General features: G+C 43.7%; 1 long non-coding RNA gene across 1 annotated transcript in view; it reads right to left on the bottom strand.

Annotated features, from left to right (window-relative positions):
• LOC144785498 (uncharacterized) overlaps positions 1-18,020 on the bottom strand; it is a 307,055-nt gene extending 289,035 nt beyond the window's left edge. Inside the window, exon 1 of the long non-coding RNA XR_013601929.1 lies at positions 17,930-18,020. This is a non-coding gene — a long non-coding RNA (uncharacterized LOC144785498). The remainder of the gene's footprint in view (positions 1-17,929) is intronic.
• Positions 18,021-19,889: the final 1,869 nt, after the last annotated feature.

The following is a 19,889-nucleotide window of genomic DNA, read 5'->3' as shown; positions in this document are numbered from 1 at the left end:
CCGTTTCCGCTGGTTACCGTTTCCTCCTCTCGCATGTCAGGAATCCTTGACACAGACTATCCTCCTTCTTCGTACTGTCTTCCAGTTTCAATGATCTTTGTGGATCCGTCTCCTGGTCTAGCCTTGATGATTCTTCTCTCTATATTTGTGTCGGGGCCATACGCTCACATATTATCGTTGTTTCTGTGCTCTCTGCGTTCTCTGCTTCCAGGCTGTCTCCCATCCCTGTTTTGTTTCCTCGTATCGTAGATTGTTGGTGTTGCTGAGGTAGTCTAGGTAGTAGTATTTCTGAGTCTCTTAATGGTGTCTTTTGCAGTTGATCCTGAGGTTCACTAGATGACGTGACGCCAGTTGTGATAGCATGGGTCATGTCTGGGTTGATCACCAGGGCATACCGCTGAATTTGGTCCTTTGGATTCTCTACACCTTTTTTTAATGTTAAAAATATGTTGTCAAATTTTTCTAAATCATTATTGGCGCCTTGTATTAGCACTATTCCGTTCTTGTATACCGTTATGCACAGGTCTGCTCTGAGGTTTGATGATGGTATGATCAGGAGTTTTGTTCCATGGGGGGTATTGCTAACAGATTTTATGTTGAGCGTCTCTGTAAAGACGGTGCGCCATTTAGCTGCTTTTCTGGTGAAAAATATTAGGTCGTTTATAATCATGCCTTTGACTGGGTTAAATGAGGGGTCTGAGATCAGTGTATTCGTTTTTTTTCTCATTAGCTTGTGTTTGTATTTCTTTACTGCGGTCTTGGATAGGTTGGATGGATATATTATGCAATGTGCATTTATGCCTCCCAATTCTAAGTTATCGGCCATCCTTGCTAGTTGTTTCACTTGTAATTGTGTTGAGATCTCTTATGGGTGGAGTGTGCTTTTCTTAAGATTTTGTTCTGTTTCGTTTATTTTCTTGTTTCTTTATAGTTCTCGTGAGTTAGGATCTATTTTCCACTTTGTTGTGCTTAATTGTAGTTTTCGTCTTGTGTTTTATTGTTCACGTGGGGTGTGATCTATTTTCCACTTTTGTTGTGCTTAATTGTGGTTATTCCCTTCAGGACGTCTGTGGTGGCATCCATTTTAGGGACAGGCGGGGCGATCCTGCTATCAGCTTGCTGCCTTTTGTTCCCGTGTTGATCTTCACTTGAGCTCCAATGTGTGGAGTTGAGGAGGCGAGATATTAGCATCTACTTCGAAAGGAGTTTATAATTATATAAAAAAGATCATTTGTTTGTTCCTTAGATCGGGGTGGCTGCCATTTTGGAGTCAGGCGGTGTGGGTCAAGTTTACCCAGTTTGCTGCCCTTGTCAATTCCATTTTTGGTCCACTTTATAGGTAGCACTTCATCCAATCCCGCTGTTATTATTGTCTTAACAGCATGTGAGTGGCGAAGGACGACAACAGCCCCTTGATGTAAAGATCTTTTATTGCTCCGGTCTTATTTGTCTTCACTGGCCGCCATTTTAAAGTCAGGCGGGGCCGGTCATGCCTACTCAGTTCGCTAAATATTTCCCCATTATGCTTCTTCACCCAACGCTCTATCGCTCTATCTTTTAGACACTCACTCAGCAGGGTCTTATATTAGTAGGTCTAGGCGGCGTGTGAATCCCCAAATTCCCGCATGACTTCCACCGCGGTCCCGGTGCTTCAGCCGCATCTTCCCCAGCGCTTTGTCTGGCCACTCTCACAGTGCTCTCCTAGGCATCGGTCTGAGGCAGCGGTCATAGGCAGCCCTGTTCCAGCGATAAGCCCTGATCAATGGCTGAGGGCAGGTGGAGATATCCTGAGGGTCGATGGGGGGGGGGCTACCCCTCGTTGCCTTGGACTCTGTGCCTGGAGCGTCCGGTGTAGCTCACAGGTCCATCGGTCTCCTGGTGCACGGCATTGCGGCGGCCGCTGCGGCTTTGTAGCAGTCCTAAATATGAGGAGCCCCAACGAGCGAAGACAGCAACCCGACTTCAGCGTCATCCATGGGCATCGATGGCCATGTTGATTCCGGTTGTGCAGCCGTCCACAGGTAAGCCCAAACTAGAGCACTGTATTTGTTGAAGTCTGCTGCTTGAATTCTTGGTCACTGCGTAGCCCTGAACTTCCGCGGTTTGTAGGGGTAAAGTAAGAGGCTGTGTAGTGGGCATATGCAGGGATTTACACATAAACTGTGATCCCGAGCCCCGAGCTTCTTAGGCGACCTCTTGACCAGCGGCCATCTTGACCACTTCATCTATGTATTATTATGGCTTTAAATGCAAACAGATAGTAAGATCAGCCTGGTTTATTAAGCAGGCTATGTTTCTTGTTTTACATTTACAACTGCACCTACTGAAGGCTCCTAACATTTTTGTGAAACATGATGATTGTCTAATTATTTCCATGGTTTCACGAATAGTTACAGCTGCATTTTAGTTTTTTTTCATTGCATGCTCATGAGGCAGCAGATAAATAGTTTGTGATGCTGGTTATGTTTTGTTTAAAAATACTACTTGTAATTTTGGATTTAGTGTACGGTTTAACTTTCTCATTTGTGCCTGGATTATAAACTAACTTGACTTTAATGATTGATAAACTATGATTAAGTCGATAAATTCGAACATATTTTGATATCAATTATTTACTGGTAAGACAAGATCACATCAAATAAGTCAATAGTATACAAAACAGCAATTTATTATGAAAACACATCAGAAAACTATCTTGCATGCTCACTCCTTTCACATTTAATGCAAATCTAACTTGTAGGTAGTCACACTATTGGATGTATTCCACAACAAACCATTACCAATTGATTTTTGTTCACTAAGCACCTCTATACAAAGTCTTGATACCTTTGACCATGACAGACTGATCAGCAGCATCTTTACCGTACATAAATCTGTAATGCAGTCAGGTGTGAATGTGGGCATGCTCTGCAAGCAAATAACTACATAGGAACAGAAACATCCTGTAACCTGGTACTATCCACAGCTGCCTGTTGCACCCATGGGCCAAACTCATTAAAGTACAGAGTCAACACCATTGGGATATCTGCTCAACCATATTTCACAGGAAAATGTTCTGCATATACTGCATATTCCTCCTTACTGATGTGAATACTGTGTCATGTCCCTGGAATGGACACAATTGACAGCAATGATTGATTTATATTATTATTGCTTTAAATGCAATAAGACCAGTCTGGTTTATTAAGCAGTCATTTTTTATTTAGTTCTCCACCTTGAGTCTTGTTTTACATTTACACCTGTATCTGCTGAAGTCTCTTAACATTCTTGTGAAACATGATGGTTGTCTAGTTACTTCCATGCTTTCACCAATGGTTATATCTGCATTGTACTATTTGTTCATTGCATGCCTCATGAGGCAGCAGCTAGTTTGTGATTCTGGTTACGTTTCACTTAAAAACTTTTAATTTTGGTTTTAATGTACGGTTTAACTTTCTCATTTGTGTTTGGGTTATAAACTCACTTGATTTCATTGATCGATAAACAATGATTAATTGAGAAATCGACCACATTTTGATATCAATCAATTACAAGTAATACAAACTCACATCAAATAAATCAATAGTACAGAAAATATCAATGTTATGAAAAACCCCATCAGAAAACTATCTCTCATGCTGACTCCTTTCACATTTGTTGCATATCTAACTTGTAGGTAATCACAATATTTGATGTATTCCTCCACAAACTATTTCCAATGTATTATTGTTCACTAGATATCTCTGTGCAAAGTCCTGATGCCTTTGACCATGAGAGATTTATTAGCAGCATCTTTACTCTACAGAAATCTGTAATGCAGACAGGTGTGAATGTGGGCATGCTCTGTAACCTAATAGCAGCATAGAATCAGAAACATTCTGTGACCCAGTTGTAGGAAAGTAGGATCTGCTTTTTGGTACCCCCACTTTTTGCCTGGTCCTATGCTGTTTCTGACTAGTCTAACTGGGATCCTGCTAATCAGGACCCCAGTCTCTGTGCTTTCTCCCCCTAAATTGGTTATGTTAAGTAGTGAGGTACCTCCCAGATTGGACACTGGTATACCCTTATAAGTCCCTAGTATATGGTAGTGTGATACCAGGCGCATGAGTACCACCAGGGGTCCCCCATTGGCTGAAGCATGTATTAGGCCACCTATGGGAGACCACACAAACTGTAACTACAGGTCTGCCATTACAGCCTGTGTAAGCTGGTGCTAGCACCATTTAGGAAAGAAATAGGTTCCCTATATCTAAGCTCACTGCACTTAAAACCTATAAGTCACCCCTAAAGTAGGCCTTTCAACCTGAAGGCAGGGTGCTCGTTCTATGTATGAGGGTGCCCCTGCATGAGCACGGCACCCCTACAACCTACAGAGTCCATTCTCCTGGGTTATAAGTGCGACAGCCATATGGCATATAAAGGGGCATCGCGTCATTAAGCAATGACCTTCTCAAAATTGGCTGGAACTAGCCCTATCATGTTTGGGATGAAACTCCTTGTGGAGGCCTTCCCAGACAGGGTTTAGTGTATTGGGGCTGGGTGTGAGTGCTTGCCATTGCCACTCAGTCTGCTCGAAGGGCACATTTGGTGTCCTCCTTGCAAAATCCAGTTCAAACCATCTCAGGGAGTCGTTGGCTCATCCTACGACTACCCCACCCCCATCCCCCCACCCCCGGCTCGGAGCTGGACAAAGGACATGTGAGTATCCTATCCACTGTCCAACCCCTCCTCTGGGAGGGAACCCTGAATCATCTCAACCCTTTCCTTAGGATACTTAAGGGCTTACCTGAGGTAGGGTGCCTTGATTCGTCGTGGGACAAGATTAATTTTAAGACAAAAATTCTACTTTGACCGTCTGGGCACTTTGTACTTCTCTGAACTTCGCTGTGTGCCTCAAGGCTGCAACCGGGAAGACTCCTGCTGCTGATCTTGTTGCCCTGCTTGTCTGCCGCAACATGCTTCATACAGGAACCTTCCAAGGCCTGTTGACATACAAGACACCTGAAGGAATCTCCCTTGAAGTATCTGCAGGTACCACAATTAAGCTGACCGGTCTGACAACCATCTCGAAACTGACTGTAACAAACCCTATAATGTTTGGCATTAAACATGTTGGAATCATACCCTCACACCATAAATGGTGTGGGAGGTATGATTCCATGCACTGTAAAGGTCCTCCTGGAGGCCCTCAGTGCTCCTGGCACCAGTCTTCTAAACCCGAACAGGATGCTGCTGACCAGAGACACGATTCTACCCTCCTGCTGCTGAGCCAAGGTTGAGCAGGGGAAGGCAGAACAATAGGTATCCTGTCACAGGGTGGTGTGACCACCTCCCAGACAGGGTTTAGTGTATTGCGGCTGGGTGGAAGCACTTGCCAGTGCCACTCAGTCTGCTCGAGGGGCACATTTGGTGCCCTCCTTGTATATTCCAGATCAAACCAGCTCAGGGATGGGTGGCTCCCGCTCTGACGAGAAACTCGTCAAAGGACATGGGAGTTTCCTCCGCACTCATCTGCTGCAACATATGTGCCTGTGCTCCATACAGGAACCTTCCAAGGCCTGTAGGCGCCCAAGACACCTGAAGGAATCTCCCTTGAAGTGAAGGAGTCACTTTCCTGCATCTTCAGGCACCGCATCTAAGGCGACCGGTCTGCTGATCCTTGGCTCCCATGGAATTTGAAAGGCTCAGCAACACAGGTGGCAGTTCCGCACATCCCTCAATGCCCTCTCCTCTCACCAAGTTTTAGGCCAGTATCTCTCGTCGGAGCAGCAGGAACTGAACCCCTGTGCGCCCCATAGACTTGCTGTTGCCAAGGCTTGTTGGCTTTTTTCCATCAAGATCTTCAGGCTACAAGTAGCCCTCACCTCCAGTGACCAAGATCTTTGTCCTTGCCACAACACATGCATCGTGGGCTTGCTTCTTTAGTAGGGTGCTCCAGGTTCTCTTGCAACTCCAGTGCCTCTGGCCTTTTGGTCCTGTGAGGGGCCCGTTTGAATTTTGTGGGCTCCCCTGATTGCTAGGAGTCTGCCCTGGCTCACCTGCTTGTGGTGGGTCACCTGAACCTTGCTGGTCCCGACATTGCACCTTCTTTGCTTTCCACAGTGTTTTCAGTTGGCAAGGTTTGTTGGTGTTCTCGCCGGACACAGACTCCTCTACTCTAGACATCCAACGTGGGACAGCTCATGAATGGCTCCTAGTCTTCACCAGCATCGCCTTGTCCTCACAGCCCCAGGTCCAAGGTCACCGTCATCTCTCCTACAATACCCAACATCAGTGGGCATTTGTCTTCTGTGCCTCCTGGTCACTCCTGAGTAGCATAGACGTTGTCCCCTCTGCTTGCAGATACTTCTTAACTTGAATCCACCTTTGGTTTTCACTGAAAACTTTTACCTTCCCCAGCAGCGGCATCTTCCTGAAGTCCTCCATTGAGTTTGGCTGCTGTTTCCGATACCACTTCACACCTATGTACCCGGCTTCCCTGGGATAGGTAACCTTGTTCCACAGGTATCCACATGTGGGGTGGCGAGTCAACCATCTGTCTCTCACAGGGTTTCTTCAGAGTCCACTGGGAAGGGTCCTTCTTCTTTAAAACTGCAGCTGCAACTTACCTATTGACTTGTATTGAACCCGCGGTCATGTTACCACTCTGCACACTGCCTCCGTGGGGCTCCTGCTTACTTACATTGCATGGTTCCTTGTGTCCCTGGCACTTCTACTTCTTCTGGGCACTTCTACTTCTTCTGGGTATAGTCTTGTCGTGTCGTGGTTTACATACCACTATTTTAGTATATGGTTTGCTCTCCCCTGGTGCCCATTGTGTATTCTGTGCTCTTACCTGTTTCTATTGAAACATATTGTGTGCATTTTCTATGTCTCCGGTTAGGAGATATATGAATGTGTTAGTTGGTGTCTTATAGTAATTAATTTTTTTAATAAATACACTGTGTGGTTCTTTTTAACCTAATCTATACCTATAAGATTATGTTCTTTTAAAACAAGCTGCTTTACACTCCTGGACTAAGCCTGAAGGCTGCTCTCCACAGCTACCACTTAGAGAGCTTTCTAAGGTTGTCTAAAACCACTAAAATCACCATAAAGGTTGTCTGGATTGGTGGAGGGTCCCCACTTGCATAAGTGTGCATCTTCTACCAAGCCAGCCTCTCACATTGGTGTTCAGCAGTTGGGATTCAAGGCTGCATTGTTTTACTAGATAGTCTTGGTGTGAATTAAGTAGAACAACATTACTAATACTAGGCACATATAATACAGCTTAGAATAAGTAATTTCTACTGAATTTAGCATTGGGTAGTTAAGGGTCAAGCACAACTCTTTGTCTACCCTCAGAGAGTTTAGTTCCCACTACGTTAGGTAGGTGCAACACTCAACTTCCCCTAGTATGTCTTCATCAGGAGAAGCCAATGGCTCTCTGCCCTCTAGATACAATGACCTCAGGTTCCAAGATCTAAGGGTCCTGTGTTCCTCTAGGAAACTCAAAACATGGAAAGGCCCTAATACTCAATGCCTCTCAGAAGTGTTACTGGTGGATGACCTACAAAAAGCAAGTGGGTCAAAAGAACAGGACCGAGTGGGTGGACAGGAGACAGAAGATGGGTCATGAGGGAACCCCCTCTTTGACCTTGATTTTGACCCTAACCAGCAGGAGTCTCATGACTCCCCCCTGGAGAACTCAGAGCTCATAGTGCAGGTGGCACAGAGGGTGTCCCTAGCAGTGGATCTCCCTTTGTCCCTCCTGAGGACCGGAGGAGTAGACATGCTCCATGAGACCCCGGGCGATTGACATTACAGCTGAATGTTCAATCGACCGGGAGGACTCACAGATGGAGCCTCTTGTGTGACCTAAACAGATAGAGCTGGTACGTGGAACAGTGGGTCTTTGAGGTCCCCGGAAACAGTGAATTGTGTGGCCAGTACTGGTACCTAGGCGACTTTGTTTGCCCTGAAGAATTTGCCCCAAAATTGATGTGGCAATGAGACATGTTGGCACAGTAAGAAACGGTATGCATGATAAGCAATCGCTTTTAATTTGAAAGAGTGCACATCTGAATAATAAAGTTGGTTCTGAGTAAAGTGCACTTTTATCAATTTTAGTCACATAGGGTCACATTGGGGATGTGATCTCTTCACTTCACAGCACCTAGTTTATTCTTTTCTCTTTTGATTTGGACACCACTTTTATTTTTCGAGACAAGATGACTACCAATGATGATAAAAGTGGGCACAACTGGTGAGTACCAACCAGTGAGCTTGTTTGGTGGTGCGCACGTGAGGGGTCATTTTGTCTCTCCACACTTTTTTGAATTATTTTTTCATCTTCTTGCACCGTTTAAAATTTCTTTTGTATGGTTATGTATATATAAAACATGTGGTGACTGCCATTTGTAAAAACGGTTTTAGTTTTAAGTGAAGGCAAAAAAAACAAATGGCTGGTGACTACCTCATTATGGAAAAGAGAGGAGTATACAGAATTTAAAATTTATGAATCCTTACCTCTGTTTGAAATCATTTGGCCTAAAAAGAGGTGCCTTGTAAACCAGGTCTTTATGTCTTTTGATTAAGGGTCCAGAGTAGACCAAGAAGGTCTAGATCCTCATCCAGAGAATCCAATACCTCAAACACTTCCATAGGGACCTCACTTTCTAGTAAGAGGGACTACTCTTTTGACAGGGAATATTAATTGTTCACATTTGAGAAACCAAGGCTTAGGTTTAGGCAAGATCAATTGGCCCATGACAAAGAGTCCCTGTAAGTACGGAAGGTTAGGAAGAAATTAGGACAAGAGTCCCATGGTGGCAGCAACAGTTTCCATAGAGTCTGGGAAAATCATTTTGGCAATAGCGACCTGAGCAGGATGGTTCCTCCTTAGCAGGAGGGAGATTGCATCCATAAATGGATCACTGCTTTGGAGAGGGCCTTTAAAGTTCAGAAGGTCCATCAAGGGCATTGTGCAGCTATGCTGTGGCTCTCATTTGCTAACTAAGGTAGAGATAAGCTCCTTGCTTTTAGAGAAGAGGATACTGACAATTACTCAGTACTGGAGAGTGCTCTCATAGATGGGTATGGCTTAACCACTGAACAGTATAGGATTAAGTTCTGAGACACCCAGAAGGCACACACCCTGGACTGGGTGGATTGTGTGGACAGTGCTACTAAGGCGCTGGAAGGCTGGCTTCATGGAAGCATGGTACAGGACTATGAAGGATTGTACAATCTGATTATGAGGAAGCAAATCCTTATTGTCAGAACCAGTTTTTGCATCAGTACCTGGGGGACTCTGATCTGACCTCTCCCCAAGAAATGGGGAAGAAGGCAGACAAATGGCGGTCCCTCAAGGGTTAAGCAGAAAAACCATGGTAATGGAGGTGACCAGAAGAAATCAAAATGCTGGGTTTACTGTTAGGGTCCGTCCCCCTAGCACTGCGCAGGCCCCTCCATCCCAGGGTTATTCAACTATAATTCTGCTCAAAGTAATTTTAAACACGATGTGTTCATTATATTAAGGCGATATTTATTTTTTATCCACCTTCTTAATCTTCAAATTTCTTCCATAAAGCATATTTTTCAAATATGATATGTATTAACCAAGGTAATTCAATTACATTGCTCCATCTGGATGCATTTCGGGCAGCAGCCCTCTCCGTCAGGGGATTACAGTTCTGTAAAAATACATACATAATAATCCATGAAAGAAACATTCTCTCAATCCTAAATTATCTACCAACACCATCAGGTGCAGCGACCAATAGATTTGTGAAACGTGATAGCATGCATCATTCTAAGGCTCTATACTCTAGTATCCTAATGAGTCCATCAGCGGTCAAAAACAGCAAAAATAAAGTACAGTGAATCACATTGTCTGTGTTCATGCCACGCATGAAATAAATAATCGAATGAACAATGTAGGAATCAATGAAATGTGGACTGCGATAGAACATTTTACCTTTTTAGATGCCAGATAAAAACGTCATGTATCCAACTAAAAAAAGAATCCAGTGTCATTAGGTGAACTCACAAATGTGTTTGAGAAAGAATAACAATGCACAGTTTGCATGTATACAACACCATGGCATGCATTTAGATAACCAATAACAATGTGCAAATTTCAACACATGACTTGCGCCCACAACGTTCACTCCCCCCAGTTCAAAACCTACTTGCATTTCACCTAACAGTGCAGTCTCACTTGGTTCTAACGCATGTGCGATTATAACATCCTAACAAGTGATGTAGGACTACTGAGCTCAGAGAGGAGGCCATATTCTCCTAGAGTATAAACATACACTACAGGGACCATCTTAAAGAAGGTTGCAATACACTGTGACAGGTTACAAACATACCAAACCAAGGAATAATCATGCGCATTTTACACATCATTCAATGCATCTCATGTGCAAATGCTCAATATAATGATTGGTGACTGAGCTCAAAGTGAGGGCCATGATCTCCCAATGCATGAACATACATTGCTGGAACCATTTTGAAAAAACATGCGATACATTTTAACAAACATTTCGAACGTACTATAACTATGTAAACAATCCTACTAGATTAGGGCGTTCAACCAGTTTTGTGCATTTCATGAGCTTAGATGTATAATCAAAATAATAGCATGACAGTTCCAGTATGAATCACAAGGTGAAGATAAATATAAATAACGGTGCTAATAAACCTATTGGTGAAAAAGGAGAAACCTTATATTTAAAATTCCTAGCACATGACTGCTGCAATATATCCTAAATACTATAAATAACACAAAAATTCCATCTTGTCATTAAGACCGTTGGGTCTTAAAGTGTCCAAATGCTTTTTCCAGAAATTGTTGTCTTTACCCTCCTTCTCTCCATGATTTCTAGGATAAGGAATTTCAATTGGCAGATATTATTACTGTGTTCCAAAAAATGACTGGCTATTACAGACCACATTTTTTTTAACGAATACTGCTTTTGTGCTCATTCAACCTGTTTTTGATCTTTCTTTCGATTTTGCCAACATATACTAACCCATATGGGCATTTGAGCATGTATATGACATTGTTCGTGTCACAGTTTGCAGGAAGTCTGAGATCAATTTTCGTTCTTTCATGGGGTGCGGAATACATGTCCCTTTATATGTTACAATTAGTTTGTGTTAGCATTTCTTTGATGTTTTTCCCCTTTGATAGGCAAAAATTGAGGTCTCCATGAAAATGTGTCTGAAATCAGGTTTTGTAGTGAGCATTGGCCAATGTTGTAAAATTCACTTTAAATTGAAAACTCATCGTGGAATATTTTGAACTCAAACCCATCCTTTTGGATTCAATTCTGTTAATGCTTTAGTTGGATCATCTTTGGAACCTCTCCATAACGTAAAGATGTCATCTATATACCTCAAAAACAGAAAAGCATTTGTCTTCCACACGTCTTTACTCAAGATGTTATCTTCGAAATTGTTCATAAACAGATTCGCATACGTCCGGGCAGGGCAATTACCCATGGAAGTTCCTGGGAACTGTAGAAACAATTGTTCCTCCCATTTGAAATAACTTTGGTACAACGTGAAATGTAACAATTCCATCAAAAATATTTGAAAATCCTTATCAAGATTGGAGGTGACCAATATATTTTCAATGGCTTCCATGCCTAAGTTGTGAGGATTCAAAGTGTACAATGATTTCACGTCGATAGCACATAGCAATATGTGATCATCCTTGGCAAAAGAAATCGGATTGATTTTAGATACAAATTCAGTGGTGTCTTTCACATAAGTACTCATTTTCTGAACGAAAGGTTGAAAAATGTTTATCAAGAAACTTCCCCACTGATTCATGAAGGCTTCTTCTGGTTGACACGATGGGTCTAAACAGCGGGGTATGCAAACACATTCACCTTGATTAACATATAGAGCTGCAGACTCTTAGGCTTTCTTTGAAAGAGAAATCGACTGACATCCTCTGTGATAATCCCATCATTTACATCTTTATACAAAATACACTTGAGTACCTCCAAAAACCTTTCTGTGGGATTGTAATCCAATTTGGTACATGTTTCAGTGTCTGACACATGAATATCCACGTTTTCTTTATAGAACACTGTGTCCATGACAACAAGTGACCCACCTTTATCTGCCTTCTGGCAGGTAATAGTCTGGTTTTCTGCGATGTTTCTCAGAATGCCGAATTCTTTGTTGGTCAAATTTGGTGTTTCAATTTCCTTTGAAAATTCAACTTTTGAATATCATGTTTCACTAGGGTTTCAAATGTGTCCAATATTTTATTGCTGACAGGGGCCAAAAAGGTACTTCTCAACTAAAGGCCGTTGAATAAACTCTCTTCCCTGTTTTCCTGTTTTTCAACAATGTTCGCAAACAAATTTCTCAAATGTAAGGTGCGCATAAATTTAAATAAGCTGATCTCCAACTCCAAATTGTTGGTTTGACAGGTGGGGACAAACGGAGTCCCTTTCTGAAGAGTTTTAATCTCTATCAAGGTAAATCTGTGCGGCGATATGTTGATCACCAAATTGTTGTATTCTATGTTTTCTTCCCCTTGGTTCTCTTGCCTGTCGTTGGTATGTTCCTCATCTCTGAGTTCTCATTGTCTTTCCCTTTCTCTTTTTCCTTTTCCACTCAAACTGTAACTAAAGGCCTGCCATTGCAGACTGTGTAAGCTGGTGCTACTACCCCTTACGGAAGATATTGGTTCCCTATATCTGAGGTCACTGCACTTAAAACCTATAAGTCACCCCTAAAGCAGGCCTTTCATTCCTGAAGGCAGGCTGCTCGGTTCTAAGTGTGAGGGTGCTGCTCCATGAGCAGGGCAGACCTACAGCCTGTGGAGTCCATTCTCCCGGGTTGTAAGTGCGACAGCCATATAGCATATATAGGGGCATTACGCGATGACCATTTCGAAATTGGCTGGAACAAACCCAATCATGTTTGGTATCAAACATATTGTAAAGCTCCTCTGGGAGGCCCTTAGTGTTCCCGGTACCAAACCTCTAGATTCGGGCAGCACAACATGGCTTCTGCTGACCAGAGACACGATTCTGCCCTCCTGCTGCTGAGCCAGGCTCAAGCAGGGGAAGGCAGAACAATAGGTGTCCTGTCACAGGAAGGTATGACCACCTCTCAGACCAGGTTTAGTGTATTGGGGCTGGGTGGGAGCCCTTGCCAGCACCACTTAGTCTATTTGAAGGGCACTTTGGGTGCCCTCCTTGCATAGTCCAGTTCAAACCAGCTCAGGGAGCCGTTGGCTCCCGCTCTGGTGCGAAACTGGACAAAGGACATGGGGGTATCCTCCCCACTTCTCGACACCTCCCCATTCAGGGAACCCTGAATTGTCCCAACCGAATATGTCACATTACAACGAATGCGTTTAGAACACATGCCATTACAATGTGATCATTACAACGACCATGTTGTTACATCGCCGACCATTATAATGCAAGTCATTACAATGACTTTCTGTAGGGGGGATGGTGGATAATAGAATAGTATAATTTACTATTACAACTCCAGCCTGTGCAACAGTAGGGAAGGTGTTGGATTTAGAACCCAACACCATCTGCTCCCTACAGCAAGTCGTTGTAACAGCTTGCATTGTAATGGCATGAAATATAACAACGCGGTCGTTGTAATGACCGCATTGTAATGGCATACAATGTCCATCCCAACCCTTTCCTTAGGGTTCTTAAAGGCTTCTCTGAGGGTGGGTCCATACACTCGTCGTGGGACAAGATTTATTTCAAGACACCACTTTCTCTTCGACCGCTTGGACGTCGCTGGACTTCGCTCTGGGCATCAAGGCTGCAGCAGGGAAGACTCCTGTCACTCCTGATCTCGTCACCCTGGTTGTCAGCTGCAACGGCTGTGCCTGTGCTCCATATAGGAACCTTCCAAGGCCTGTAGGCATCCAAGAGACCTGAAGAATCTCCCTTGAAGTGAAGGAGTCCCTTCCCTGTATCTGCAGGCATCGCAGCTAAGATTACCGGTCTGCTGATCCTGGGCTCCCACGGACTCTGAAAGGCTTATCAACACATGTGGTTCTTTACATCCCATGAGGCCTGCCCTGTCCTCTAGCCAAGTTTGAAGACAGTATCCCTCATCAGAGCAGCAGGACCGAACCACTTTGTAGAGTGTAGACTTGCCGTTGCCAAGGCTTGTTGGCTTCCTTCCATCAATATCTTCAGGCGACAAGTAGCCCTCACCTCAAGCACCTCCAGTGACCAAGATCTTCGTCCTCACCACAACACTTGCATCGTGGGCTTGCTTCTTTGATGGGCTGTTCGATGTCCTCTTGTGACTCCAGTGTCTCTGGCCAGTGGGTCCTTTTGAGGGTCACCTTAGAATTTTGTGGTGTGGGCTCCCCTGATTCATGCCTGCCTTGACACTCCTGCTTGTGGGGAGTCCCCTGGAACTTGCTGGCCTGACACTGTACCTCCTTCGCTTTCCACATTGTTTGCAGTTGCCAAGGCTTGTTGGTACCCTCGATGGACACTGACCCCTCACCACGCGACATCCAATGTGGGAAAGCTCGTGAATGGCTCCTGGTCTTCTACAGCATTGCCTGGTCCTCACAGCTGCAGCTCCAAGGTCACAGTCATCTCCAAGCAACACCGACATTGCTGGGCATTTGTCTTCCGTGCCTCCTGGTCACTCCTGAGTGGCATAGACTCTGTCCCCTCTGCTTGCAGGTACTTCTAAACTTGAATCCACCTTTGGGTTCCACTGGGCACTTTTATATTCTGTAGCAGCAGCATTTTCCTGATGTTCTCCATTGAGTCTGACTGCGGTTTCCGACCCCACTTCACACCTATGCAGCCGGCTTCCCTGGCATAGCTAACCTGGTTCCTGAGGTATCCACAGGTGGGGTGGCTCTCCTACCATCTGTCGTTCATGGGGTTTCTTCAGGGTCTACTGGGAAGGATCCTTTTTTAAAAGTGCAAACGCAACTCATCCATTGACTTGTATAGAACCAACGGTCGTGTTCCCACTCTGCACATGGTCTCCGTGGGGCTCCTCGTCACTTACCTCGGGTGGTTACTTGGATCCCCGGCACTTCTATATCTTCTGGGTATAGTCTTGACTCGAGTCGTGGTTTGCATACCACTATTGTATTATATGGTTTGGTGTCCCCCTGGTGACCACTGTGTATTCTGTGCTACTTACCTGTTTCTATTGAAAAGTATTGCTGTGTACATTTTGTATATACCCGTCTAGGAGATATCTGTATGTGTTAGTGAGTGTCTTATAATAAATGCATTTTTTAAATAAATATACTGTGTGGTTCTTTTTCACCTAATCTATACATATAAGATTATGTTCTGGTAAAACAAGCTGCTTTACACTCCTTCTGGACTAAGTCTGAAGGCTGCTCTCCACAGCTACCAATTAGAGAGCTTTATAAGGTTGTCTAAGACCAGTAAAATCACCATAAGGGTTGTCTGGATTGGTTCAGGGTGCCCAGTTGCATAAATGTGCATCATACACCAAGCCAGTCTCTCACACCAGTACTATTCACAGCTTGCTGTTGCATCCATGAGCGAAACTCATTAAACTCTACTGGGCTAGATGTTCAGACTTAGTGAAATATTTTGCATATTCTGCATATTTCGTCCTTCCTGAAGTGAACACTGTTGAATGTCCCTAAAATGGATACAACTGACAGCAATTATTGATTTATAATATTATTAATGCAATAAGATAGTAAGATCAGTCTGGTTTATGGAGCAGGTATTTTTTTTTAGTTCTCCTTGTTGTTTCTTGTTTTACAATTACACTTGCACCTTCTGAAGGCTCTTAATATTCTTTTGAAACATGATGGTTGTCTAGTTACTTCCCTGGTTTCACACATAGTTATAGCTGCATTTTACTGTTTGTTCATTGCACGGCTCATGAGGCAGCAGCTAAATAGTTTGTGGTGGTAGTTATGTTTCTATTAAATACTGAACTTGTAATTTTAGTTTTAATGTATGGTTTAACTTTATCATTTTTGTATTAGTTATAAACTAACTTGATTGAATGATAAACAATTAATAAGTGATATTAATCAGTTACAGGTAATACAAAATCACATAATACATCAATAGTATAGAAAATACTAATTTATTTTGAAAACACATCAGAAAACTGTGCCTCATGCTCACTCCCTTCACATTTGTTGCAAATCTAACCTGTAGGTAGTCACATTATTGGACGTTTTCCACCACAAACCATTCCCAATTGATTATTGTTCACTAGGCACCTCTCTAGAAAGTCTTTAATACCTGATATTAATCAGTTACAGGTAATACAAAATCACATAAAAATACATCAATAGTATAGAAAATACTAATTTATTATGAAAAGACATCAGAAAACTGTGCCTCATGCTCACTCCCTTCACATTTGTTGCAAATCTAACCTGTAGGTAGTCACATTATTGGACGTTTTCCACCACAAACCATTCCCAATTGTTTATTGTTCACTAGGCACCTCTCTAAAAAGTCTTGATACCTTTGACCATGGCAGACTGACCAGCAGCATCCTTACCATACAAAAATCTGTAAGCAGTCAGGTGTGAATGTGGGCATGTGCTGTAAGCAAATAGCAGCATAGGAATAGAAACATCCTGTAAACCGCCACTATACACAGCTGGCTGTTGCACCCATGGGCTAAACTCATTAGTACAGAGTGAACACCACTGGGCTAGATTCTCAGCCCTAGTTCACAGGGAAATGTTCTGCCTACTCTGCATATTCTTCCTTCCTGAAGTGAACACTGTCACATGCTCATAGAATGTATACAACTGACAGCAATTATTAATTTATATAATTATTGTTTTAAATGCAATAAGATAGTATGATCAGTCTGGTTTATTAAGCAGTACAAGGAAACAAGGGTACCCCGTAAAGTGAACTTGGGGCTGTAGTGTGCATAGAGAGTACAGTGGTCCAAGGGTGGCCTAAATAGGTCCTAAAAGCATATAAAACTTTGTTTTTGGGGATGCTGTGCACACAACGAAATTTGTTTGATTTATTTAAATGTTTACTTACCTGCAAACCTCCATTATCCATACATTACTAACCCCCACCCTGCCCCTCCCCCTCCCCACGTCACCGCCCCGGAAGGTACTCCCCTACTGACTGCTGCTGCTATGGGGTCACTGTCGCGCTATGAACTGCGTGGAGTTACTTTACTTACTTTCTCGGGGAAGAGGAGTGTGGTGAACACTCAGTTGGAAAGCCAGAGGGTACTGCTGGCCTGGTTTCTGGATCAGTCAGGGTGGCGGGAGGAATCTAGGATTGGACAGAGGGCAAAGGGCTCTTAGTTCATCTACAAAAATACGGCCTAATATATAGTATAATATGCTAGTAGGATAATAACTTCTTACTAGCAGGATGATTGATATGGATTCAGTATCCTCCGCACCTGGTTATCTGTTCTGATGGAAGAATCACTGATACAGTAATTTAAAATATAGGGTTTATCAGTTTCCAAAGCACTCCAATATGGGAGTATCAGAGCTAAAATGCATCATGCTTATTTAGATATGAACAAAGGTATTGCGTAGGGATTTCAAAATTATTTAAATTGTCAGCCCCTTCAATGCTGGCCACTCGGTCGTCTCAGCTTGGTCCTAGGAGTAACGGGACACAGTTATCAAGTGTCTGTAATTACTAACAGCCCAGGTAGATGCATGTGTATAGGCTGGCTCTGTTTGTTCAGTGCATGAATGAGGGCCCAGTGCGCTTTAGGATGTAAGTAATAACCGTGTGGACTTGCTAAAAGCCGTGGCTGGCCTTTCAGAGGCTAGGCAGGGGTGCACTGAGTGTTAACAGTCGAGGAAGGTGCTCTTAATGAAGGGGCAAGGAATGCAGGAGAGCGTAGGTAATAACACGGTCTTACGGTAAAAATTAAACATGTAATGTAGGCGGGTTGCTAGCGGAGGAGTACAGGGCAGGTAATAAATACTTACAGGAAAGTGGACTTCTACCGGGATCTGTGAGGGAAAACAAAGGGGTAATAAGTCCAATGGGAGACCCAATCTTCCGGATAGATACTTGGACTGAGGTGCCGGGTTTTTAGGAACTCGGTGGTGCCAGGGGACAACACCCGAAGACCTCTGAGTTCTCCCTTGTTCCGGACCACAGAAACAATGAGTCTTCTAGTCGCAGTCAGAGATCAAGTTTTTATTGGTAGCTACCAAGTAACACGTGTCCTAGAAGCACGACAAACACGGGTCATGTATTCTCAGGAGACTGTACGTGTTCGTTTTTACAGAACCAGTCTTCTCCTTTTATACAGAAATAATGGCTTCAAGCAAGAATTCTTGAGTTTATGATATGGCTGTAAACATATTTCTGTAATAATACAAAGTGCGGCGTCACGTAAGCAAACCCACATTTTAGATGTTCAGTTCGTGACAGATTACCCAGCAAGATCCGGGACTCCCATCAGATATCGATGAAACACCAATAAAGGCAGGTACCACCCAGTCATAAAACTGGCCATAAAGAAGAAGTATGGACAGGTGCATGTTTGTAGAAAGCATGTTCTGTATGAGGTGAATGGTTTGTGGAATGTTATGTGTCGATAGTATCGTATTCGGCCACTGGGCGGGGAGCCGCCCAAACAGGTTTGGCTTAAGGCAATGGAGTCAGTTTGGACAGGTCAGGGTGAAGTCAGGGAAGGTGGACGTGTCCTTTTGGATCAAGCTCGACCTTTAATTGACTTAACATGAGGGCAAGACGTAAGATGGATGCCGTTCACAAAATGGAGTCTAAGGGATTGGGACGGAAACTACGATTTAGGGGTGTTGGCTACCCTCGATTGTCACGCAAATACATAGGAATGATGTCCTAATCATTATCGGTTCACGGACACTAAATTCGTCATGGTACGTTGATATTTTGTGACACGGGTATTGGACCTCGATATTGGGATAACAATAGGGTCCAGATTTTCAGAACCACAGAACCTCCTTTTGCCCTTATGTAAGGCAATAACTCATGTTAATCCGAGTCCAACTCTGTATGAAGGAATTCGTGGAGATGCTGCTGTAACATTATCCTGTTGCTTAGTTCGTCCCTTGACGCAGGCTTCCGTACACATGAAGTAGCACAGAGGCCACAGAATGCAGGAGCGCACTGGACACATAGGCAGAACATAAACAGAAGTGTTAAGATCATCCCAATGAAGATTAGCGTTTTCCATCCCCAGGCAGCGATCAGTCCCCAGAACCACCCTAGCAAGGACCAATCCCCTTTCTCAACGTGAAGGGAACCAGATATTTCATGTAGTTTAGAGATGGCCTGGTATACTGTCGGTGCATTATCAGGGATGAATATGCAACAACTGGATTGGATGACTCTACACACACCACCCCGATCGGCGAGTATGATATCAAGGGCAATTCGGTTCTGAAGGGTCATAAGTCGATCCGACTGAAGCTCGGTTGTCAAATTGCCAAGTGCTCCGGCCGTTGTAGTCACGCCGGAGCCGCGTCTCTGCCTCGTTCCAACACTCTCTGCAGAGACGCGGCTCCGGCGAGCTCGAGAACATATCCAGTTCTGAGAAGGAAACCCATTATCCTATGCCCGTTCGAGGAGAGTTTTACAATATTTTAAGATATACAGTTAAGCTGCCCAAAAGTGTGGAATAACAAGTAAAGACATCCTAATACAAGGAGCTCGTCCTGAAAGAGAGGACGTAGAAACAAAAGAGTGAAGGAATCTCTAGAGCGTCATAAATGTCCCAGCTTGGATCTTCGATCTCATGTAGTTGGGAGAAGGTGCATGTCACTACTCTTTGAAGCGAGAAACCCCAATCAAAGAAGTCCTGAAGAAGGTGCTACAGAATCATATGTACTGCACCGAAACGCGTCGACGCATTTTGTAAACACAGAGAATCCAACCAGGGCCTAGTAAACAATCTGA

Source organism: Lissotriton helveticus, chromosome 10 (assembly GCF_964261635.1).
Source record: "Lissotriton helveticus chromosome 10, aLisHel1.1, whole genome shotgun sequence".
NCBI classification, from domain to species: Eukaryota; Metazoa; Chordata; class Amphibia; order Caudata; family Salamandridae; genus Lissotriton; species Lissotriton helveticus.
The sequence above is the reverse complement of the archived record's forward strand: the minus strand, read 5'-3'. Positions and strand labels throughout refer to the sequence as shown.